This window comes from Nothoprocta perdicaria, unplaced genomic scaffold (assembly GCF_003342845.1).
Source record: "Nothoprocta perdicaria isolate Ctin4 unplaced genomic scaffold, notPer1 scaffold_299, whole genome shotgun sequence".
NCBI lineage: Eukaryota > Metazoa > Chordata > Aves > Tinamiformes > Tinamidae > Nothoprocta > Nothoprocta perdicaria.
The window spans coordinates 297,387-323,211 of NW_020455531.1; positions in this window are offsets into that span (position 1 = coordinate 297,387).

Consider the following 25,825-nt stretch of genomic DNA (forward strand, 5'->3'; position numbering starts at 1 on the left):
TASATACACTCATTCTTGAATACACTCACTCTGAGATACACTCAGACAGCTGGTATATTCATTTTACTGTTCAAGAGATATTATTTCTAATTTTGTATGTGCCAGGTTGGGTTAACCCCAACATTACTTACATTACTGTTGATTTACACACACCAAAAAAAACTAGTAAAATCAAAACAAAAACAAAACCAGAAATAAATACATGCTCAGAACTTGGTTTAAGAATAAGGCTAATATATTAAGTAGAGAGGATTCAGATGTACCTTATCATGTATTTTAAACAGAAAATAAAATAAGGGTGGTAGTTCGTAGGGTAGCATAAAATATACAGAGAAAGGGTGTTCGGGGTAAGAGAGTGCTGGTCTGGCTTTCTAAATAACTGCTTTACTGAAAAGATAGCATTTACAGTAGTTGGAAAATGAGTAGCTCAGGTAAACAATTCAGTGTGACCCTTCTTTATTTTGTTTATTTGTTTATTTGTTTATTTATTTATTTGTTTATCTTTATTTCTATCCTGGACTGTAATTATCTTCTTTGTATGGATGGAGGTAGTCTATAAAGGCTTCTGGACATCAATCCTACCCATCTAACCTAGGCATGTATAGGCACAGAAATGTGGCCATGAGCAACTTTAGATCCCTCATAAACATTTACCTCTTTCAGTTGTCTCTGGGAGTAACATAACACGCTTACAGGAGGACTAACTTTATTAAGTGACTCATTTTAAGTTCAAATTAAGCAGCTCCACCAAGTTGGCTCTCTCCAACGGTGACATCAAAATTAGTTGTTGATATTTAATATGTGTGCATTTCATTTGGTTTTGTGGAGATTTTGTGATACCTRTAAAATGGGCATAGAGGAAGAGAGTCAGATCCACAGATCTGTGCCTTTTGATTCAATTCAGTTTTAAAATGCAGATGGGAAAAAAAAAAAAAAAAAACTTTTGTAAAGGTTGTATCCATTCTTTACTAGTTTCACTTAAGCATTCCAGGTAAATCAGAGGGCAAAAATTAATTAGAGTAGAAGTCTAATTGAGCATTATCACATTCTGCTAAAAGTAAATCAACTGGCATTGTTCTCATGTTGAGCGAGGTGGCTATATAGTAGACGTAAAGTCTAAGTGTATGAGACAAAAGGATCATTAGTACYAGTGCCTATCATTTATTTTGCATATGCAGTGAAAGATCACARTCAGGATAAGGGATCCATTTGCTAGGCAAGGTACAGATATGAATGAAAATGTAATTGCTGATGTAAAGACATTTTTGATTTAGGCCAATAGGAATTATAAAAAAAACTGAGTCATGTCATAAAAAACTTTCCTTGTGTGATTAGTTCTATAGATGTTGAAAAGATGATTCATCTACAAAAGATGATGCAAGATGAAAGTGTGTGCAGAACTGAAGTCTAATATAAAACAAAAAGCAAGTTTAGGTCCAAAAAAAGAGAGATTAAGAGTCTTGTTTCAGAAAGAGTACGTCTCCTGCTTGTGCAGAAGATCCAGCATGTGGTCTTTTTATCACCTAAGTTTCATGTAAATCTTCGAAATATACCTTATGTCCTCTAGGTAAACTTCCAGGCATTGTGCCGGTGCTGTCCCAAGGTTGAGTTTCCTTTGAGCAGAACAGACTAATTTTCCAAGTAATTCAGATCTTCATTGTCTCATAAACAGTCATGGAAACTCAGCACGATTTAGATTAAAAGGACGGTTGGAGGTCATCTGGTCCACTACCTTACTCAAATCAGATATTTTCAAAGATAGATGAGGTTGTTAGGGTCTTGTCCAGCTAGGTTTAATGGTGAGAATGCCACAGATTCTCAGAGCACATGTTCTGCTGTTTCCCAACCCACCTTGTAAAAATGTTTTTCCTTATATTCTGTGGGAAATTACCTTCCCACAACTTCTGTCCGTTGCCCCTCTCCCTTTAGCAGTGSAACTCCAGGAAGGGTGTGGATCAATTTTCTCTGTTTAAGTAGTTCAGGATGGTAACTAGGTCCCTCAGAGGCTGTCTCTTCTCCAGGCTGACCAAGCCCAGCCCCTCCACTCTGGCAAGTGCTTGAGTGCTGGCCAGCTTGGGGGCTGTCCTCCAAGCCTGCTACAGATGATTGATGCCTTCCTTTTCTTTTTTGCTTTCTCGCTGAATATTCCTCAGATTCAGATCTACATGATATCTAACTAATTACCTGCAGCAGAAATATTGTGCAAGATTAAAACCTTTCAGAAGACCAGTTGAAACTGAAAATACAGTATTTTTCTTGTACAATAATCCTGAGATGTTCAGTACACAAATGTCAGCAAGAAAGAAGGCTTTAATACCATTATTTAATATTTTTTTTTTAGATAGGAAAATGCATAAACAGATCCTGGTATGGAATTTACCTCTAGAATCCAAAGTAACTTCCTGACTTTTTCCTTAAGTGAACATACCCTGCTGTTTATGCACACAAATATTAATGCAGTTGGCACTTGGATGGTACCCAGGTGATTGCAGATAGAAAGATGAACAAATCAGAGTGTGACTGAATACATAAAGAAAATATGTTGGGAAGGTGACAGCTTCAAGCACTTGAAAGTCAGGAAATAACATTTCCTGCAGTAACATTATCTCAGCCATACTGTGTATTTTATGGCACACCTTTAAAAGTGGTAAAATGTAAGGTAAGGTATATACTTAAAAAGAAAACCAGGAATATAAAAGACTGCACTAAGAAGGTAACCCTTTCCATATCCTCATTATTACATGCTTAAGAGGCTAATAATAATTTTCATCTTAAGCATCTGTGCGTAATATTCATTAAAAAAATGAAATGAAAATGAACATGAAAGACAAGGACATTTTCAAAGTTTCAAACATAGCTGAGGATATAGCACAAAGCTTTGTCATCTGGTAAATACATGGTTTTTGAAATTGTTAGAAAAGCTACTAGAAAGGTTACGGAAACAAAATCTCTGTCAGAAGAAGAAAATATACTTAAATTTGTACAACCAACTAAATTGTATCCAGGWATACTAAAATACTAATCAAGAGGTTTTCTGAGATATTGATATTGAAAATATTTGCAATGGTGGAGGAGATTCAGAGGAATATGATGCAAAAGGAGTGTTGTGTCAATATCTTAAAAATAAAGCAGACTAATGTAAATCACTAAAAATTTCAGATAGAATAATTATGATGATAAGATAAATCCCAAACAGTATAAATAGAGGTGTARTTAGGAAAGAAATAACAGGTAGTATCTTCATTAATGCAAGTCAACAGGGCTTTATATAAAAAGACCATGTCACACAAATTTGATATAACTCTCTGATGAGATTTCAGTTGTGTTTGACCAATATTATTATATTTTCGAAACAGACCTTTCTGAGATATTTTTTTTTTGTAGACTATAAAAATTAAACTACATAAATGCTTGCTAAGTGAAAGATTAAAAAAAAAAGAAGTAATTGGAGATGGAGAAAAAATCATTCAGTAATTTAAATCCTGAAAGSGACTATACCAGGAATATTCTTGACCTAGGCCTATTCAGTATCTTTACTAGCAATCTGGAAATAAATATAAGGCTCTTGCTGGTGAAGTCTGCAGGTGAYTGGAGCAGATGTGGCATGTTAAATAACAAAGAGAAAATCTACCAAGTGACCTGTATTACGCAATTGATTGGCTTAGTTAGACARCATTGATGTTTTTCAGTTAAATGAAAGGTCACATGTTGAGAAACAAAAAGATAGGTTATGGTTTCAGGATGAGAGATTCTCTTTCAAAAAAAAAAAAAAAAATGTGCTTCAAAGGATAATTTAGTGGGAAAGGTAGAGAAACAGCTGAATATGAAGTTTTACATGTTCTAACATGTCCTTAACAAGTGAAAGCAGGACAATCTAGAATAAATTTTCACAATTACATATTAAATTGCTGAAATAATGACTCTGGCTTATCTTCTATACCTTAAGAAGATGAAAAGCGGTAAGCAAGTGACAAGACTGTYTGATGTTATTAAAAATGTGGTGTAGAAATGTTGTCTGAAGAGGACCAGAAGAAAAGAGAATCTAGTTTGGTGGCTTAGGGTTATGTACTGATTTAGCTTAACCATCTAATGCTTGGATGTTTAACCATACAGTGTTTAGATTTTGGTTAGGAGAATAAAGTTGATGTTAGTTTCACAGATTTTGCCTTTAAGCTTCTATTCCATACAGTTTGATAGTTTTATATTGTTGTAATGCTCTAGTTTTAAGTTTCAAGCACAAATTTGTAATTTTAACAGGGGAATTCTCAATATCTGACAAACCAGTCCATTAATCCTCACTGGATGCAGTTCATGCTTGAGATTGTAACCATAAAGAACAGTGATAGAGGAAGCTTGGATGAATCTACTTGTAAACAGAGGAGACGGATTTGGTTTYCTCATTCTCTCTTAATTTCTTTAGTTTTATGCTACTTTTCATATACAATTAAGAGTTTTTACTAGCCAGTATGGTAAGAGTTATTTTTCTATTATAGGAAGGTTAATGGGCTGTTTTCATTGCTGTTTTGTTGTTACCTATTGTTGGTTATCAATCAAAAAGTTACATGCAGGAGAATCTATCTATCTAGTGCTCAGAATGGGTCATTTGTTCATAAGGAAAGTATTTTTGTCACCCATAACATCTCTGAGTGTAAATGTGTTCCATGTGAGCACTCTATTAGGACCGAACAGTGGAGGAAGCAAGAAATTCGTTTTAAAATGAACATTTGATTATTTTTTCCAGGTCTTATTCCTCTGTAAGAGATTTGTAGAAATTTACAGCCACTGTATTTTGATGTCTTTTTTTTTTTTTCTTCTAGTTCAGAATTTCTTATTTAAATTTAAGCTTTAAAATGGTTTAGCCAGCTCAGGAGACACTTTAATACAAAGAAAAGTACAAAAATGACTGAACACTATTATGGAATGAAATGAAAGGAAGAAAGTATTAAGAGGTGAAGGAGGTGTTATTGATGTGGAAAATGAAATGGAGACCCTTTTTCTAAAGACTTCTTAAAAGAACTGTCCTTACAGCGCCTTCCTGCCATTTTCTCCCTTTCTCCGAAGATTTTGTAGGTAAAACCCTGTATTGTAGGTGTTTTTCTGCCCATGAAATATTCATCAGCTCTGCAGTCTTTGCTTAAAGGAAGGAGCCAATAAAAGAAAAATACTTTAGATATTCTTATGAGAAGAAATTCAGTGCTGCCTAACTTCAAAAATTAGGTGCATTCTTTGAGAAAGAAAACTATGTCAAAATCTTCAATGTATTAGCTCTCTCCCTATAAATCTATAGTTAATGATGTAATGCGTAATATGAGAACCCTATTGGATTTATATTCAGTTACACTAAGACTATGACCTTTTCTTATTTAGAGCAATGTAAGTACTATTTTCCGCCTGAAATGGGGCAACTGAAAAAAAAAAAGTAGTCTCTGCACTAGAGGGGAATGACTGACGAGAATTTTAGAAACAGTCTATCAGAGGGATTCTGGTTATTTGAGCTGGATTAAAATTCAGTGTGAAATATTTTAGGAAGCTTTTTTTTTCTACTAATGAAGCATTGAAATACATTGAAATATACCAAATGTGCCTTTCTTTCAGCCTAATCATTAGTAAAAGAATATTAAATCTGCCAAATGAAAACAAGCATTATCATATTTATAAGCTGATTTTTCCCCAAAAAAATGATTTATTATTTTCTGAAAAATCTGTAAAAAATGCTAAAATAAATACATATTTTTTGCTTCAGCTCATATGAAGTGTTACATTCAACACAACTACTGGATTTCCACAAAAACCTCATTCATCCCAGTTTCCCCAAGAACTTCCGTTCCTTGGATTTCACATGAGAAGATGTTACAGAATCACAGAATAGCTGAGGTTGGAAGAGATCACTGGAAATCATGTGGTCCAATCCAGCTCAACAGGGTCAGCTACAAAAAGCTGCATTACTGCATGAACGTTGGCTACCTTTGAGCAAGGGCATTTTGCTGGGTCATGTTCACTTCAGTGTTCACCAGGTCTTCTCAGCTGTCTGCTGGTTGGCCTTCAGTCTCTACTGGTGCTTCCCCAGCACCACTTTCCCCCCAGGTGTAGGATTTTGCACTTCTCGTTGTTGAAAAGCATGAAGTTCTTAGCTGTCTATTTCTTCAACTTGATATCTGCCTCCAATAAGCCATTTTCATTCATCCTAGTAGTTAGGACACCATACAAAGTCTTCCATAGCATAAGTAGAGCTTATAGTTGCCACTACTACAAGTGGCATTGGAGATAGAATTGGTTAAAGCATTCAAGGGCTGCCCACTCTGGTAAGGTCAGTACTATCAGCTGCCTTGGAGTCCTGAGCTGAGTGCACTGTCAGAGTACGCTATGAACTGACAGGATYAGATGACCTGCACAAGTTACTTTACCTGTCAGATTTACAGATTACATGTGAGGATTTCTCCAATATTCAACATGCAGAAAATTAAAGAAGTGAAAAAAATAGATCATCTAATTTGTTTTTTGAGGCCATTTGTAAATGGAAAGAGGTTTCTGTAAACTAGAAGTAAAAGAGAATCACAAGTTATCACTGTACTGCAAAAAACTATATTCTTATCAGAGTAAAAATACATGAAAACTGATAAAAGTTTGTTCAAAAAATAAAAGTGAATTCAGAGCTCAGATAAATGCTGCCTACTTTTGAAACTATGTTTGTCTTTCACGTTACTACCTGCTGCCTACACACTACTACTGCTGCCTACTTTTGAAACTACATTGTGTTTCACATTACTACCAAGGGGTTAGACTCTTCTATGATGCATTTTGGGGATTGATTTTTTTTGATGCCTCATCACAGTGCGACTGGAAAACTATCCTGCAGAGAATGAAGGCATGAAACATTTGAACTGTAGTTACTATGAAACATCTCAATGACATTTGTATATCACTCTCTAGTTCTTGATCATAAATGTAACATCACAAACGACATAGAGGAACCTTACAAGAATCTACATGAAAAAAAAAAGAAAAGAAATTAGATGTCTTTAGTGAAGTGGTATGATGCTTAGATAATCTGTGTGATGATGTTTTGCATGTGTTTTAGCTTTTTCTTCTTTTGCTATTGAATATCTCATGCAGTTTATACCAGAACAAAGGCTTGCTTGAAGAATAAAATAACTGAATTCAATTGGACTGAAGTGACAGGAGTCGGYGGAGGGAAACAAGATAATATATTTTGCCAGAATGTGTGTGACTGGTGTTCATGAGCTGTGTCTGCAAACTCCAGGTTGGGTTAACCTTCAGGCAAGATCCTTTTCTTCACCAACTGTTGGTCAGCTTTAATATGAATAAACTCAGGTTGCTATGAATTTCCCTCACTCTCCTCACCAAATACGGAAAGAACTTCAAAAACTTAACTTTATTAGACAATTGCCTTTAGAAGATTTCAGTTCAATGAAGTGAATTGTACCTATTCGCCTGTGAATTTTAAAATGAAAGTTCTTTTTCAAGTATAAGGAGTATTTCATTTCTAAAAGGCATTTTCATGTGTCTTTTAATAAAAGATTAAAATGAGAACTATTTTGTGTTGACTAAGATATTTGATTCACTCAAATATTATTTATGGATTTAGCTATTTTTATTTTTCATAAACTAAGGAAGTTTTGATGGAAAATCTTTTTATTTCATAATAGTTGGAAGTATAGAAAGGCTCTTGCCATCTCTCCTCAGAGAAAACTTAAAAAAGGTTATTGCCCGGAGTTCTACTAGTTAGCCAAAGGGAACACAGGAAATCGCTGTATCAGAGCCTAGAAGAGATGTTCTCAAGTGGGCTACTAAATGGTGTCCCTCAGAGTTTACTACCCTGGTATAGATGTTAGCCCCTCAGGAGACAGGGAAACTTATTCAGGGTCTGTATGGGAAGAGCCTCTAACAGCAGTGAGGAATAGAGAGGATTAAAGTACAGATAAGGCATTAGACTGCTTAAACCCAGCTGAGGTTTTGGCTTGGCACAGAAGCTTTTGAGCACCACAGCAAGGGTCTTCCCTAGTATTTATTTCACGTGTGATCTGAGTGAGATTTTTCTTCTCAACATGACAAGGTCTGCCCCATAAGATTTTTCAATCAGTTTCTAGACCAAGAATAACACACTAAGATCCAAGCAAGAACATAAATCTCTGTTTTCTGGTAAGTCCTTCTGAAGTCTCCAGATGAAGTCTGAGATGGAGATTATTCTGAATTGGTAAAAGGAATAAATAAATGCAGGTTTGTGAAAATTTATTGCTATGAGAAAACTGCAGGATTAAAACAAACCAAAGCAGAACAAAACCACTGAACTCTTTTGCTTCTGTAATGTTCATTGAAAGAAAAATACCAGACAGATTAATATTTTGCACTTCATCCACTAGTACCACTATGCTCCAAGTAGAAGCCTTCCTAACTACATACTTTGGCAACAAATATTTTAGGAAAAAGAGGTCTGTTCTTAAAATATATTCCACATATAAGACATTTTTTTTCTCCCTCTATGTCCTGCTTTACATGATCTTAAATATATTTTCAAGGTAAATTTTTCTCTGAACTGTCTTTGCAGGATGTGTGCCTTTTCAGAAGAACAGCATTTGTGTGTAGTAGATGATAAGGTAGGATGCACACAGCTATTTCATATCCTAAAAAAATCATGATTGTATAGCACCAAGGCTTCTTAGTATACAAAGGGTGAGCTTGCATCATTAAAAGAATGAGCAAGCTTTTGATTTTAATTGTAATTGTAATCCTCTCCACTGAAGCCTCAAATGCGTCGTTTGAAATCTAGTGGAGATGTGAGTTTTCGCTGCAGCCACTTTACGTTTGTGGTACATTAAAAGGTGTAATCCAACTGAAATGTAAATCACCATTCTTGAAAACAAATTACAAATGAAGATAACAGGGCAGCGCACTAGCACTAAAGCATCCGAGAGCCCGTCTGAGGTGGTTTCCTTTCAGACCCAAATTGCAGCAACCCTGTTATCATGGGTAATAGGATGCTGCTAAGGCAGGTTGATTACAAGGCTCTGGTAAACAATCCCTTTAAACGCAGCGCCTCAATGGACGTGCACACACAACATTAATCAGCCAGATTGAAACAGGACCACAAAGGGAAATGGCAGGACAGACCCTGATGCTGTAACTCCCGCAGCAAGCGGTCAGAGCGCCGCACGCACTTGCCATGGCATTATTTTCTCTCCCTTGGTAATCAGCATTAACTCGTGTGAAATTGCCATTGTGAGCCCTGCATAAAACAGGAAAATGAACACTTTGTTTGTCCCATCGGAAAGGGCTGTGTTTTATGTGTTTTATGCCGAGGTGCAGCAATTTTGTCCCACTTGGACCTTGAACCTCCTGGGGCAGTGCTTGCCTCTGGTTTTCCCCCAGCACAACTGCTTTTCCAAGACCAAAATATTAAGTGCTATGATGTCTTATTGTACGTTGTGAGTTTTATTTTATCTCCCTCACCTGTCACATTTTATATTTCTGGCCTGCTTTCAAAACTTTCTCAAAAGTCTGCTTGTTATACTGCTTAACCTGTTTAAAGGTTCTTGCACCTACAGTAGGCACTGCCAAAAAGTCCTTTCTGCAACTAAAAATTTACTTTAGAAAATTTGCTATATTAGGATGATGAGACCAAATGTTTCTTGGTAAGATGATGCAACACGAAAAAGCATAGAAAATATACAAGAAAGGGTAAAGTGCAATAAATAGTTTCTCTTTTTYTTTCAAAAAATAAATAGAGTAATTTAAGCCTCAATATAGTTTTAAATAACTCAGCTTTCAGGGAATGGTAGCTAAATAATATCTTATAAAATTATTGAAAGTACTCCTGTGAGAAATCAGCTACATGTAACCATATAGCATAGCCATAGTCAGTGATTCAATTTATTTTGGAAAATTGTAATTGAATGCTTTAATTAAAACACTGGCAATTCTCTAAAGCAAGAAATATCTACTGATTAATTTCTTTAAATRAAAAGAGAAGATGTAAATGTAGGAATCCTTTAGAACTAAGCAGAGAAAGTATTTTAAAAAAATGACATTCTCTAAAGCTTTTTGTCCTAAGTGCTGGGACACTGCAAAGTGTAAGAGACTTTGACCTGGGCCTTTCACAACTATGTTTCTGGGTAAAATTCAGTCTGGATTGAGTGATACAAAATAATTCCACAATGTGGGATAGCAAATGAGGTATTCATCTTCAGGCCTAGTTCCCAGGAGATGCCTATATCACTAAAAACTCAGTGACATACCAGATGACTTTCTGGAAGTTTGGAAGACTGGATACCCGTGGATAATGCTTCTCTCTTYTTTTGAACAGAGAAAAATTCGACTGAATTTCTTTTCTCTACAGTATTCAGTTCTCCAGGAGAGGRTATTTCCAACACCTTTACAGAAACACAGTAACTATGTATTGAACCTTTTCAAGGAGAGCAGAAAACACTAGGATCTGATGATACTATGCCTAATCACCTTGGCCAATTTTGCTTCTGATCATAGATTTGTAACTCTTGGAATAAAGCAAGTATGTTTCATAGCCATATTAGGGAAAAGCACATCTGTATGAAGATCTACAGAGAGAAGACAAGCATGGGATTCCAGCTGCAGTGCTGAGAACCTAGATACACTGGTGCAAACCATGATGACTGATAAATAATCAGGAAAACTCATCAGTCTGGGTAGATCAAGCCTTACCAAAAAGCTTTATTCTTTGTGCAAACACATTATGGGGATCAGTACAAGTGGACTTCCTTAGGCTTCTTTACCAATGTATGTGACCATCATACCTTAGAGGGAATAGCTCTAGGAACATAAAATCAATTCACATCACTTAGTTCTTTGGGTTTCTTCGAGTTCAAACAGAGTGACAAGCCTTGTTTATTTATTTTTTTTTTATTTTATTTTTTTGAGGATGCTATTCAAGATGAATATGACGGGAATATTAATCCTCCAGGATTCTAAATGAGTCTAGCTGAGTCTGTTTCATATAGTCATCTAGCCTATATTAGCTTGTAGTAATTTTCAGTGCTCACTGATCAGACTAAATTTAAACTGGTCATTTAAACTGAAGAGCTCTAAGGACATGGTGCTCATACTCCTTTAAATCTGAGTAATAACTGAATAGCACAGAAAATTAAAATTCTCTTTCAGACATTGTAGGAACTGGTTTTTTTTTTTTTTTTTTGTTTTTTTTTTTGAGATAATGGCTTTCTCACTTGAAAATTTCCATTTTAAAGATATGATGTCATATTAAGGTGGGAGACACTACACTAGTAGAAGTGTAAGCTGCTAATCATACCCCAGAGAAAATAGACGTATCTGGGAGGTTGAGGAGAAATGGTTGGAATTTAATAATTTAATGGAAGTTCTATCTGCATGTGAGGGAGAACTTCTTTCCTGTGAGGGTGACAGAGCCCTGGAACATGCTGCCCAAGGGGACTATGGAGTCTCCTTCTCTGGAGGTCTTCAAAACCTGCCTGGATTCAAAACCTCCCTGTGCCACGTGCTCTAGGTATCTCTGCTGGAGCATGGAGGTTGGACTAGATGATGTCTAGAGATCCCTTCCAACCTTACCCGTTGTGTGAGTCTGTGGTTTTGTGATTCTGTTATACTTTTGACTTGGGAAGATGCCTGTGCAAAGAAGCACTAGTCTTCAGCCCTTGAAAATGAATACAGAGGGGTGAAAGACTATGGTCTATTTTCATTGAACTTCAAGGCTGAAATATGTGGGGTATTTTTGTCACTGTAGGAGAGAGTAGGATCTGCTTTTAAAAAATTAACATGGAACCATGAACCTGAATAGACTAGATCCCTTTCCCTCTTGAATTGTTGTCAGGGTTGTGCTTTTGCATTTTTTAAAGCTGTCATGAAAACTAGTTTTATTGTTTTCCAGGAAAACCTGGTTTCCACCCATAATTTTGCTTTGGCAGCAATGTTGCCAAGGGTATTCCATTTTAAACTTGCATAAGAAATATTTACTGATCAGTTGGACCATAGAACATACTCTAAAAAACCACAAGAATTTTCACAAGAAAAAAAATACAAGAATTTAATTTGAATAATAAAAGTAAGAATTTCATCATTCACTCCAAGCACAGATTTTAAAGATTTTCTGTATTAGTATGATCTATAATAAAATGATCATTAAGTTTCATTAGACAATAACAGAGACAGAAGGAATGGAAATAACACAAAACTGTCTTAGTTAATTGCAAAATTGCATACTTTCTCCACTGCTACATTTTTTTTAGATTATCTGAAAATTTCATAGACTTTTTAGACATTTTAGAACTGTCTTTACCAATAAAAAATATTGAGAATTGTACACAAAGGGGAATATGTATCTAACTGTGAACTGAGCTCAACTACAAAGGCAGCTCACAGCACAAACTTGTAACAAATTGGGCAATTCAAGATGCTGTAGTCAAATTCTATATGAAACACAGGGATCATTTGTACACATGGAGTTGAAAAATACTGCTGTTGTTTTCACTCCATGATAATAATCCTATACCTGGGCCACAGGATAAGGCTTTCTTGGTTCATGACCATTAAGAAACAATTCTTCCCTTGTTCACCTTGGTGCAGAGAGGCTGCGAATGCGAGGTCATGCAGGAAACAAAGATGTGGGAATCATTTAGTGCAACCCTACCCTTAGACAGGTGCCACTCTTAGTCTTTTTAATTGATCTCATTTGTTACTTATAYCTGTAAATCACACTGTTATCATCTCAGAACAAGCAATGGAAACCAGAATTTGTCACTGACTAAAGATAGCAGAGCAGGTCCTCAAATGGACTAGCCATATAGATTTACTGGCTTAATTACACAACAGTACATTAGATTGAAATGAGATACTTAGAAAAAAATCCAAATTACACGCAGGACTCTTGTTTCTTTATCCCACATTGACACAAAACACAGTTCAAATGCTACTGCTAAGAGAGTAAGCTATAGTCTTTTCAGAGAGATAGACAGAGAGTCAGATTTGACAAAGTCAAAGATTTTTGTTACTGTGCAGTAAAATTAATCTCATGTCAATCTAAAGGTATGCAGACTGCAGGACACTCACATTCCTGAGCTATAGTAGCACCATGAAGGCAAAAGGCTGGGTACCTTCTCCATAGGACAAGTGCAGTTATTTAGGAATGAAAATTATTAAGGAGTTTTGTTTACTCTCACTGGAATTGCTCAGTCCTACATGAAGTCCTATGTGAAGACTACACAGTACAAAAATAAGTAAGCAAAGCCTCAATACTGAAAAATGAGTGCAATTAGACTTCTTTTCCCTAGCTGCTGTTCTGTGCGTCTCTTAAAAGAAAGTGAGGCCCAAGGAGAAAACAGTGCCAATGTGACAGAAACAAAAGTCAGGTCCATATTCTGTCATCCAAAATAACTACAAAATCTTCCACAACACCTCTCCTTCCTCTACTGCACACATTTTGAATATTTCTGTGACTTCTTATCRCTAGTGGTCCTCTACAGCAGAGACACATTGGACCTGAAAGTGATAGAGACTGTTCTGCTCTCATATAATAGGCCAGGTTTCTTGACATCCCCCAAATGTCTTTTTTGCAAAACATTTTCCAAAATTCTGCTCATCGAGTTCTTGAGAAAGCACATAAATTGGCACTACTTCTGAACACTAAGCTTGTGTTAAAACCTATTATTTATATTGGTCTTGGAGAACTTAGAAAGGAGATATCTCTCAGAAGTCAAATTAATTCTCTTTGGAGGCAGGAAGTGAAAAAGCAGGGATTAATAGGGAATGTGTGAGAGAAACTAAGCAGCCTAGCATCTTGAGGCAGCTCAGGTGCTACCACAGAAGAAAAACAAGACCAGTGAAGAAGATTAATATTGGAAAAAGCTGAAAGKGGGGAAATGCAGGGAACAAAAGCATATATGAGAAAGCCAGAGCCGAAGAGAATAAATTGTATCAGTGAAGAGAGATGAAATTCCTCAGTAGAACCTTACTTTGGGAATAAAAGGAGAAAAGATGACACTTATGGAGGAGGTATAAAAGAAAACTACCTTGTGAGATGACAATTCTTTGAAAAGTAAAGGCAAAGTAAGAAGARCAAGGAAAATCAACAAAGATACATATAATAAGGGACATATGTACTGCTATGAAATACAGAGAAGAGAGATAATAAAAGCAATAAAAGATAATAAGAGTAAAATGGGCAATATAAGAAAAAAAATGTGACGGCCATCATGGGTCAGTACTGGGTCAAGCGCTGTTCAACTTATTCATCAATGACCTCATGAGGTTCAACAAGGACAAGTGCAGGATCCTGCACCTGGAGAGGAATAACTCCACACACCAGTATAGATTAGGGGTTGACCTGCTGGAGATCAGCTCCACAGAGAGGGATTTCTGGGAGTCCTGGTGGACAACAAGTTACCCATAAGACAGCGATGTGCCTTTGTGGCCAAAAAGACCAATGGGATCCAGTCCTGCATTAGGAGGAGTGTTGCCAGCAGGTGGAGGGAGATGACCCTCTATCTTATATAGAAAGACTAAGTGAGCTAGGCCTGTTCAGCCTGGAGAGGGCTGAACGGCCCTCTCCACTGAGAGGGGATCTAATCAATAGACTACAATCAATACGTACAACTAATCAATATGTASAACTACCTGAAGGGAGAATGTAAAGAKGATGGGGCCAAACTCCTCTCTGTGGTGGTCAGTGACAGAACAAGGGTTAATGGATACAAATTCAAACACGGGAATTTTCATCACTGTATGAGGAAGAACTTCTTTACTGTGGAGTTGACAAAGGAGTGGAACAGGCTGCCCAGAGAGGTTGTAGAGTCCCCTTCTTTGGAGATCTTCAAAATCTGCCTAGATGAAGGGTGAGAATGGGCTCAGGTGACAAGAAGGTGCTCAGGAATAGTCAGTAGGGATTCACCAAGGGGAAATCATGCTTGACTGACTTGATAGCCTTCTATGATGGAATGACAAACTGGATAGACGGGGGGAGAGCAGTGGATGTCATGTCTCTGGACTTCAGCAAGGCTTTTGACACCGTCCCTCACAGCGTTCTCCTGGACAAGCTCCGGAGGTGTGGAATAGATGGGTGGATGGTGAGGTGGATTGAGAACTGKCTGCATGGCAGAGCTCAGGGAGTGGTGATCAGTGGTGCGGAGTCTAGTTGGAGGTCTCTAGTTAGCAGTGTCACCCAGGGGCCAGTACTTGGTCCAGACCTGTTCAATTTATTCATCAATGATCTGGATGAAGGGATGGAGTGCTCCCTCAGTAAGTTTGCCRGTGATACGAAGCTGGGGGTAGTAGCTGATATCCCAGAGGGCTGCGCCACCATCCGGAGGGACCTGGACAACTGGGCTGTGAGAAACCTCATGGATTTCAACAAGGATAAGTGCAGGGTCCTGCACTTGGGGAGGAATAACCCCAGACACCAGTACAGGCTGAGAACTGACCTTCTGGAGAGCAACTCTGTAGAGAGGGACCTGGGTGTCATGGTGAATGACAAGATGACCATGAGGCAGCAGTGTGCCCCGGTAGCCAAGAAGGCCAACGGGATCCTGRGGTGCATTAAGAAGAGCGTCTCCAGCAGGTTGAGAGAGGTGATCRTCCCCCTCTACTGAGCTCTTGGGAGGCCACATCTGGAATGGACAGTGTACTGTGTCCAATTCTGTGCTCCCCAGTACAAGAGGGATGTGGAGCTGCTGGAGAGAGTCCAACCCAGGGCTACAAGGATGATCAGGGGCCTGGAACATCTGCCCTATGAGGAAACGCTGAGAGAACTGGACCTGTTCAGCCTGGAGAAGARAAGGCTGAGGGGGGACCTGATCAGTGTCTATAAATACCTCAAGGGAGGGAGTGAGGCGAATGGGGCCAGCCTCTTTTCAGTGGTTGCCACAGAKAGAACCAGAGGAAACGGCCACAAACTGAGGTACCAAAAGTTCCACAGGAACTTAAGGAAACATTTCTTGACAGTGAGGGTGACAGAGCCCCGGAACAGGCTGCCCAGAGAGGTTGTGGAATCTCCTTCTTTGGAGATCTYCCAAACCTGCTTGGATACAGTCCTGTGCCACATGCTCTAGGTGACCCTGCATGTGCAGGGGGGTTGGACTAGATRACCTCTGAGGTCCCTTCCAACCTTAATGATTCTATGATTCTATGCAGCTCTGTGCCATGTGCTATAGGTGCCCCTAGTGGGACAGGAGGGTTGAACTGGCTGATCTCTAGATTCAGACTAAAAGAGAAAATAAAAATGGCAAGATAGAAGGAATCAAGAAAGTAAAACTTAAAAATATAAGTCYAGAAGAAATTGCCTGAATGAAGTGGAGAAGAAAAATCACGGAATCACAGACATTCCCTCTAGCTACTATAATTTGTCCCTGTGAGAGGTAACTTAGAGAAAAGAAAGCCTTTCTCTCTCACACACTTTTTTTAACAATGTCTTACAATATACCTTTCTGTCCTCTGAGAGTAGACAGTGATGTTGGCAGTCACACCACAACTGGCTGATGTATTTTTAAAGTATTGATTGCAAAAAATGAAATGTATGAAATACATCTAGCCAGGAAAACTGAAGTCACAATAGAATTCAGAAAGAATTAAACTGTTTCCAAAACTGTCAAGCACTATGCAATAGAGAAAGACATCTATCTGTCACCCTCCCCAGTTTATGATCAGATATAGTTTTAAACAAAAAAGCAGTCATTTTTATAACTTGGCTCTAGATAGGTGTTTTCATGAGGTAGAAGTGTGCCATGTTTCAGGAGAATATACCAGCTGAATGTAATACATCACCTAGTCTGTATCAAACAAGACATATCAGTATCTTAATCTTACCCTCTTTTCACCATTTTTTAAGAGGGATGTTTCAAAGGTGAGGTACTTTGCCTCAAAGGAATACAGAGATTTTCTTGAATTTTGGCTTCAGAAAAGATTCTGAAATTTGGGAATAGTTTCTGAAAAAAAAATCGGAAAGGGTAATGATATCTGTGGATAAAAATACATAGTTAACAGAACTGCAAAAGTTGCCTCTCTAACCACAGCTTGACTGGTATTTCTTCACTTAGGTTACCGAAAGTCCAAAGCACACTTGAGGGACACCTTTTAGATTGTTACAGATAGGGCTCAATAATAATAGTGTGGAGAAACCWAATTGGTGTGGTGATTTCCATCTCCTTCCAAGAGCAGACTCTTGGTCATCTTTGGTTCTTCTAGCTAATGGTCGGACAATAATTTCACTAGAGATTATTTCAGTTTGTGAACCCTGAAATCCAGTCTCAAGGAAACAGTAGATAGACTTCCCACCCTAGGTTAAAGTTGCTCTCAAAGGCCTTTGAATAATCAAGGAGTAAGTGTCCGGCTGTTCAAAGCTTTCACATAGTATCACTCTTTCAGGCACAAGGCTCCCATGATACTAATATCATGCTGTCATATTTGCAACACTGAGGAGCTGCCAGTCCCATCTCTGCCAGATCCACGGTACCCAGTGATACAGGGGRAAGGTAGATTTCTTGCAGAGGTTGGAACTAGCTAATGCCTGGACATCAAGTTCACTAGAGATACTCTGGCATGACCTTTTCATAGACAGATTTTTCATACAGCTCCCTCTTGGGCCTGGATCCCAAATTCTTTTCAGTGTTATTTGCCTCTTGGTTTTGAAAATACTGTCATTAATCAAAATATTTTCCTTTCACTCTGAAGGCCAGCACCTCTGAGATGTTGAAAGAACAGGAACTGATGGTGAGAAAGGCATGGGAGCAATTTGCAAGTAGGTATAAGACTCCTCTCTGGCACAAGAACTGCTGCTGTGTGTTCTGCTGTTTCACAGCAATATGTACTTTCCTCAAACATATGCTTCCATTGTCAAGATGGGTTTAGCCTTCAGATTTAACCATAGATGATCATGAATTTTACAATTTTGGGATCTGTCAAAAAGGGATGGCTCATTTGTACCATACACATACATACACATTAAATTTTAACTTCCTACGCCGCTTTGATTTTAAGTTTTAAATTTGAACCCATCTTATTTGAACAATATTGTTATCTGCTATATTTGATTTGCCAATTTCAGTTGATTTAACAAGTGAACTTGATGCCATGAGTAGCAAAATTTTCAATGGATTATAACAGATTAGAATTCCAAAATTTCCAAGAGAAAATGACCAAATATTTTTATTTAAAAAAAAATAATAATATGAAATCATAATAAATGTTTTTACCAGGCAGCAAATGGATATACCACATATGCTTTTTAAATCTGTAACTGTAGTCTGCTGTACATATACAGCATAATATAGAAAGGAGTAAATGACTCAGCTTCTAAAATAGCTGTCAGAGCACAGATTTGGAAGTTTAAAGCATCTGAAAGTGAGTTAGAAAAATAATATCTACCAAGGGAGCTTAACACCTTCACAGTTTCCAATATAGGTTACAAAACTATCTTTATGCTGAATTTTGATTTAAACATATATGCATCTCAGTTCCATAACTTTAGATCTTTTATCTGTTAAAATATGCAAAGAGATGCAAAAATTATAAGGTTTTATTAGGTTTGACAGAGAAGCAACAGTTGGTTTAATAGGGCCTGTTTAGCTCTACTGTTTCCTTTCCTTGTGCAATAATAATAACAATAAAAATTGAAATACTCAATTTTCCATTTTCTTGTAGTAGAGAAATGAGCAAAGCTTTTTCTGCATTAAGCAGCTGCATGAGTAAGAGCTGACTCTATCTTTCTTTGCTCTAAGATCTCATTGTGAAAACTGAGGTGGAAATTATTGTTGCCTGGCACTGCACTTCTGACTCCACAGCTACATTTTATGATGCTTGTGTGCAATTAGCCAGTTCGTTATTTTATCCTAATTTTACTATAAATCACTTCACCATTTTTCTCTCATCCATCATCAACTTATCTGCCCGCAAGTAAAAATGGTACCAATTATTAATCAAGGCCACAGGCACCCGCTCCTGTATAGGGGCACCATGTTTCAACTGTCAGGTGGCATCCATCCCAGCCTCTTTTTGTTAGCAATAAAGAAAATGAAATTGGACTAATATGAATCTCATTTCTGCCCTGATTAAAGGCCTACATCTTCCCTAGGCATTGCCTGACCAGGTCCTGACTTGTGAGATATTCAATGTTCTTGTAATGTCATTCGGACAGAGCGCGCCTGTCTCCTTAGGTCATTGTTCTTCAGATTCACTTGTTTTACATGGAATATAGGCTAGAAAATCTAGACTTCCTTTGGGGTGTTAATTAAGAGGAGCATCCAAAATTAATCAGCAAATTCACTAGGGCGAAGGGTAGCTGTCTGAAGGCCTCGATATAAAATGCACTTCTAGTACAGAGAAATGAGCCTTCGGCTATTGACAAAGAGGAAAACAAGTGCACAGACGGCAAACTGACATAAAAATTCATATACGTATACAATTTTACATTCATTTTCCTTGTCAGCTTGTCACCTTTAATTATAAAGGTTGATTCGCTATTTGGCAGATCTGAAAATTGTAAACGCTTGGCCATTTGAATAACATCATATGGTCAACGTCTTTAAAAAAGAGTGACATAGGAACACACCAGGAAAGGAACGTTGTAAAACCCAAACTAAATGTAAACACACTTCTTTGATATTCACCTGGAATGATCTTGCAGTTTGTAGTGACTACTGTGAACTTGACTATAAAAGTGAACAAGTTATGAGCATCCACAYAGAAAACATGGTATTGACAAGTTATTTACCCTCACTCCTTTTTACTAAAAGTACTTTCTAATCTTCAGTTCTTTATTTCTTTTATTACTCACTCCATTCTAATGTTATTAGTGTTTGGTGTGAAGGATTTGCATAGACCTTCAGGCTACTAATGACCTTTATGTGGAAGCAGCAAATTCTGTTTTGCCCAGTGAAGAGAAGACTTAAAAAAAAAAACAAAAAAGCTAAGCTAAGCATCAGACACCTCACAGAGAAGCTTCTTGGATAACTAACAATTTTAATCAGATAAGTTTGCTTGTTTTCAGCAGCCACTGAGTTAGAACTGAGTTGTTTTATATAACTTTGTATTTCTACTCCGAAGAAAACACATGAACTAAGGTCTCTGAAGTTACTTGTATGTCTTTTATAGTTTGACCTTTCTTATTTATCATGTGGCTCAATATTTGCATATCTTTTCACAACTTTGTAGAGTCTGAGGGTACCATATTTTTCATGTTACACCATATGATACTTTCAAACTAACTACAGGCAGATTGCTCAGAGTCTTGAGTCACTATTATTTTTCATGTGCTTGCATACTCACCAGCACTATAAAAATAGGCCTTGAAGATGATGCAGAACCACACATCAGCACACACCTAGGAATCGAGCTCTCCAAATCTGTTCTGAAGAGGCTTATTGCGAAGTTGTTACTTAGACAAGCTATTGACTCATGATGAAAGATTGGGGGAGGTAAGATGAAAATCTCAAAGAAGGAGGGAGTTTGTACTGTTCTGCGAACACTTCTGTAGTGTTATGGAACAGAATAAAACAGGGTAGAACTCGGTATATTGAAACTTGGCACTGCAGTTTTTACTTCAAATAACTGCTGCACAGGAAAATAGCACATTTTGAATGGGACTGATATTGTACACGGCATTGCTTAATTTCACCAAATTAATATTTTGATTGCATTTTTTTTAATTAGCCACCTTTATTCTTAAATGAGTGGAATAAGTTGTCCTTACATGGAAGACTTTCTAGCTGCTCTATTTTTAAGCTTTATCTGTTGATGAGTGAAGACCATAAAGGGTACTGAACCCACCTAAGCAACTCTTTTCCTTGATTTCTTTTACACAGTAATGCAAAGGGAACATTCATTGGACATCTATTCCTGGCTGTCAGAGCAATAGTGCAAATGCATAAGAGAATTGCCCTCATGCTGAGGCTTACCAAAGGTTGACCTGTGATTGTGGAATAAAAGGAAGGTAGGTCAAAATTTGCAAGAAGGAGTGCTCGTAATTATACTTTTGTATCTATAGAAAAGCTGTCTAAACATAGCAAAGCACTTGTTACTCTTTTTTTTAAAAAAAAAAAAAAGAATGCAGGTACTTTGGTTGGGAGTAATGGGACCTAACTTGGCGACTAGTAAGGTTGATTTAAGTTACTTAATAGTCAATAAACTACTGAGCAATACTAAAGAAAATCCTTCATAATAATCACACAYAGATTTTCATTAAAACTACTTTCACTACAAGGATGCCTATATCCTGTAAGGCTGTAAAACCTGTATGTATTTCATTTTATTTCTATATAAAACAAACATTGAGAAAAAAGAAAAAAAGCCCTCCATTCCATATTTATTTACTAYGCATTCTCTAAAGTAATGCCCAAATAATATACTGAGACTGTCTATGCATATATCAAAAATACAAAAAAGAGAAAAACAGAAAAAAAAACCCAGAAAAGAATGTTGCATTCCAGGAAGAAAATAAATTTCCATTGAGGTTATTGTTTTCCTTACTCTTTGTGTTTTTTCTTTTAATTTTATATATAGCTTAAAATTTTAAATCATGACCTGTAAACCTTAACTATGGACTGTATAATTTTAATGATTTTTTTGAAAGTAGAATTTCCTTTGAGATTTATTTTTTAAGGTTAAACACATGAACACAGATCAGAATTCCTTTTGCCAAGAAAATTTCCCTTTATTATATGTAAACATATCTTCTGCTTATTCCAGAAAAGTTCATTCACTGAGGATGTATCTGTACTGTAGTGAAAGAATGGTTTGAAGGCTGAGCCCAAAGCCCAATCTCTCAGTTAATCACATGATTCTTACCCACCCTGGACCAATCCTTGGGGTGCTGCAGCTGATTCCAAGCAGGGAGAAAAGCTCTGGGGCTTTGTGATAATACAGATTCACAGATTCACAGATTCACAGAATATTTAAGGTTGGAAGGGACCTCTACAGATCATCTAGTCCAACCTTCCTGCTCAAGCAGGCACACCTASAGCATGTGGCACAGGGTGGCATCTAGGCGGGTTTTGAAGACCTCCAGAGTAGGAGACTCCACAACCTCCCTGGGCAGCCTGTTCCACTGCTCTGTCACCCTMACAGKRAAGAAGTTGCTCCTCACCTGGAGACGGAACTTCTTATGCTTCAGCTTGTGGCCATTACCCCTYGTCCTWTCGCTGGCCACCAGTGARAACAGYTTGTCCCCTTCCTCCCTGCATTCTCCCTTCCTGAACTTATACATATTAATCATATCCCCTCTGAGCCRTCTCTTCTCCAGAGAAAACAGGCCCAGCTCACTCAGCCTCTCTTCGTATGAGAGATGTTCCATTCCCTTARTCATCCTTGTTGCCCTTCTCTGGACCCTCTCGAGAAGCTCCACGTCCCTCCTATACTGGGGTGCCCAGAACTGAACACAGTACTCCAGGTGCGGCCTCACCAGAGCTGAGTAGAGGGGCATACCCTGTGACTTTGCTTGCATTTTGGGATTTTTTCTAGATTTTTCTAGAAGAGGGGGGGAAAAAAAATAGGGAATTTTTCTAGATGTAGTCCAGTTTTCTCCTTGATAGGTTTTGCCTGTAAATCTCTTCAGTCTTTCAGGAAAATACCTGAACTGAGTAGATAGCTTGGCTGGAGACCCTTCGCTATTGTCAGATGATGAAAAGGAGGACAAGATTTGTAGGAAGTCTGAATCAAACGGGTGTGCAATACAACACCTGGTGTCACTTTAGGAGCTACATTGTGCCTGCCACCTCTGACAAGATGAGATGTAATCATAGTTCTATGAACTGTTATTCCATTTCTTCAGTTATTGTTATTTTGTAAGGATAAACACTACCCTACCCTAACATTTCCTACAGTTCTAATTGTGAGGAGAAAGGGTTAATCCTGGGGATATGATCAGACAATCAGAAAGTCAATAGATTCTCCAGCATTCAGTGAACAAGACTGTGGTTCTTGTGTGTGTGTTCATTGAGTATAAATATTGAAACAAACAAGTAGAAACTGGGATAAACCATTTACAGATATTCTATCAAATATTTAGAGAGTGAATTGCTAAGTACAAAATGGATCTCTCTGAAAAAAATGAAGTTTCCACTAAATTAAATAAAATTCCTTTTAAGGTTTATTTTTATATTATATCTACAAATACTCACAGCTGCAAAGAGAGTGGTGTTGCTGTTTGTCTTGCCCCAGAGCCCCATCCTGCCAGTGAATGAAAGCAATCAAAATTGCCAAAGATCTGAATGCCAGTAAAACTTTGAAAGAGAAACTGAACTTAATTAACTAATAATTAATGCATAGTAAATTAAAATTTTTAGTAACTCAAGGCATTTCCCTAGCTATTTTCTACCTACCTTTTTTTTTCAGAACTTCACAGAATAAAAGTATAGCTTCACGTAACGAAATTCCCCAAGCTGCTACTGAGGGGATCTGTTCTATAAGGACTATGTAAGCTCTGATATTCTGTGCAGTTAGATGCCTTCAAACATTAGAGAACAAAATCCACGCTAGAAAGATGTATCTGACTTCTAGACACCATAATGGTGGGCACACTGTAATCGCAGRACATAGAGATTATCCTTTTAATATCCAGCTATATTTTGAATATTTTTAGTATTTTGAGACACTTAGCATTCAAATCTTTCATTAAAGAAGCGTGAAGCCAGCCAATATTTGCATCTTTCAGTATCTACAGTGTTTACAGTGCATAATTTACTCAGACAGGGCATTAACTTTCTTCATTCTTTAATTGTAAGTGATTTATTGATTATTAAATTAATATTAATCAATAGGAATTGATTTATACAGTATTTTAAACTCTTGCACACATTAGAGTTTAACTGAACTCTCTTATAATGATTTAATTCCTGTTGCAACTGTGACTACTTCTAGATGAGGGAAGCTCCAAATGAGGTCTCTAAWAAGAAAGCCTTTATGGTGCCAGAAAAAAGCTGCCAGAAAAGGCCTTGACAATGCAAAAAATRTCAACCTGTTGGACCCTATCAGTGGGGTCCAAGTGAACAGCAGAGTTCATTGTCTAAAAATGTGAGCTTTAGGATTATAATCCTTCATATACCAGGAGCAAAAATCTGATCAGCCATCCTGCTAGAGCCTTCCAAAGATTTGGGATTTGACCCTGCACACAGCCACTTCCCAGAGTCTGCTTGGGTGTACATTGCCGTGATCAAAAGCCCAGTTGTTGGAGGAGCTGTCCGCCAGGCATCTCACGACAGAAACTTATTCTGCTACATACGGGGTAACGTGGCAGCTTGGCCAAGGTGGGAAAGGAGCACCATGTGTCTTCTCATGCCACCTCTGCGTTGGCCACCCATGCTACAGGGAACTGCATGACTAAAGGTGCAAGCTGTGCAGGGCCAGCATGTTGTCCTCATCTCACCAAGGGGGACACAGCGCTGTCACAGTGCCACAAACATGTCCTGCAAAACAGATATTCCAGCATGGCAGGGAAGATGCCTTGTGATGGTCAGAGATTCAATGTGCTCCACAGAGACTAAAGYGTCAAATCAACCACTCACCCATATRCAATATTTTCTTCAAAATCTTGAAGTAGGCCTTTCCAAATTGCAGGTAACTAGCAGAACAGTCACCCCAAAGACCTGTTTYCAGGTCTTTGAATGTCCATTACATACACAGAGTGCCAGTCACATCTGCCCTGGGTTCCCTAATAAATTTTGAGGGAAGTTTTGACTGGCATAGTACGCTGAGTTCAGCTTTGTGTTGGGGTCCTGTTCTTCTGACAGTCGACAATAGGTCTTAGCTTTGGCTCTGATTCAGGCTCTGTGCTTTGTTTCCTTTCTGCAACAACCCAGAAACAGTGGGGAAGGAAGGAAGGAACTTGTGTGCACCTAGACTTGCAAACGTGACTTTGGGATCCAAATATGCTCAGCCCCAGGTTGCATAACAAAAGCACATCTGTGGGAAAGATGATAGGAAAAGCTGCTGAATTCTGCAGCTTTCACTCAAACAGTTATGATAGATGTTTAAATTTCTGCAAGGCATTTTTTCAACCTTCCTCCACTGATAGACTTTCAGATAGATTTCAGGGACGCAGGGCACTAGATTTATTAAAACAAAATATAAACTACTCTTAATCCTTAAAAAAGGCACTTTGAAAAATGGAAATCTTTTCCAATGTTCATTTTAAATACAGTTTATTTAATTTTAATACCTAGAGTACTGAACCAAATTCAGTGAAAATACAGTTGTTGATTTTATTGGAGTTTGGTTTGAATCCTGAGTTTGTCCTCTTTGTTATGTTTTCTGCTTATGAAAATTGATTGACATCTACTAACAGAACAAATGAGTGAGCAACTAAGAAACTGTGGAGTAGTATGTGAGAGCACAAACAGCAGTTCAAAAAAAATCTGTCTATTTCACTTTATCTTTAAAAGGTATTCTAGAGGAATATGCAGGGAGATCCAGATTTTGTTTATTTAATGTGTCCACTGTAGTCAGATTTTATTTTTTTTTAATTTCATTGTTAAGTAATCAATGTTAAACCAAACACAAAAAGAGGACAGCAAGAGAGAGATGCACCTCTGATCTACATGTGCTTTATTGCAATTGTTTTCATTATACTAACTAGTTGCCAATGAAGAATGGCAGATGTGAGACCTTGGCAGTATGGAAATATCAAAACAAGTCAGATTCAACAAACTCTTGGAAAATTTAAAAAATACTTCATTATCATTCTAGGGATGTGAAAAACAACAACAAAAAAAAATCCTATAGGAACTGATCTGGAAGTCAGACATGGACATTGACAAATGTCATGCAGCTAGAAAATCACTTTACTCCATCATGAGGAAAAGCTGAGTGTCTGGTTTGAATTGCT